This window comes from Mus caroli, chromosome 11, assembly GCF_900094665.2.
Source record: "Mus caroli chromosome 11, CAROLI_EIJ_v1.1, whole genome shotgun sequence".
Lineage (NCBI taxonomy): Eukaryota > Metazoa > Chordata > Mammalia > Rodentia > Muridae > Mus > Mus caroli.
In genome coordinates this window covers 106,365,180-106,366,141 of record NC_034580.1, presented here as the reverse complement: position 1 = coordinate 106,366,141, position 962 = coordinate 106,365,180, and the positions used below count along the sequence as shown (strand labels likewise).

Here is a 962-nt window from a genome sequence, read left to right as displayed (position 1 = left end):
CTCAATGCTATCCGTTGTACATCGTGGTGCGGAGCCTAGTGCGCACCACGATGAAAAAAAAAAAAATTACCAAACCAAAGTGATCTGTGAGGGCTGGAGAGATGGCTCAATGGGTGAAAAAGTCTTTGTCATCCAAGCATAGTGACCTGAATTCAAATACTCAGCACCCGTGAACAAAAGCCCAGTGTAGTGTGTGTGTGTGTGTGTGTGTGTGTGTGTGTATGCAACGCCAGCATTTTTGTATGGAGAAGGGAGAGACAGGAGCTCAAGAGTCAGATAACACGCTGTAAACAGCAATGACCAACACAGTGCTGTCTCAAAGGAGGTAGAAGACAAAGACCAACACCTGAGGTTGCCCTTTGACCTCTACAAGGAAGTGGTGACACACAAGTGCCCACAGTCACATAGGGTACAACACACACATTACACACACACACACACACACACTTTATCACTTTAGTGAGAATCCCTATATAGAATTTGTAAAGAATAGATTTTCCTAGACGGCTCTTAGGTCTTCTTAATGTTACACAAAACATCTATACTAAAGGTGACTTTTGAGGCTACAGAGATGCCTCAGCCCCTAGAGAACCTGCTGTTCTTCTGGAGGTCCCAAGCTCAGACTCCAGCATCCACATCAGGCAGTTCACAACAGCCTGTAACTCTAGCTCCAGGAGACCAACGCCCTCTTCTGGCCTCTGTGGGCTCTGCACTAATAGATTAGATTGATGAAGAACTGGATGAATGTATGACAGACAGAGCTGAGGATGACTGGGCACCTACACACACACACACACACACACACACACACTGCAAGCATGAGGGACACAAGTCCAACCCCTAGAGCCCACATTAAAAGCTAGCCATGAGCCGGGCGTGGTGGCGCACGTCTTTAATCCCAGCACTCGGGAGGCAGAGGCAGGCGGATTTCTGAGTTCGAGGCCAGCCTGGTCTACAAAGTG

At 47.9% G+C, this 962-nt stretch overlaps 1 protein-coding gene across 2 annotated transcripts in view; it reads right to left on the bottom strand.

Moving 5' to 3' along the window:
- Window positions 1-962, bottom strand: part of Map2k6 (mitogen-activated protein kinase kinase 6) — a 117,442-nt gene that overhangs the window by 20,660 nt on the left and 95,820 nt on the right. The gene's annotated exons all lie outside the window — the stretch shown is intronic.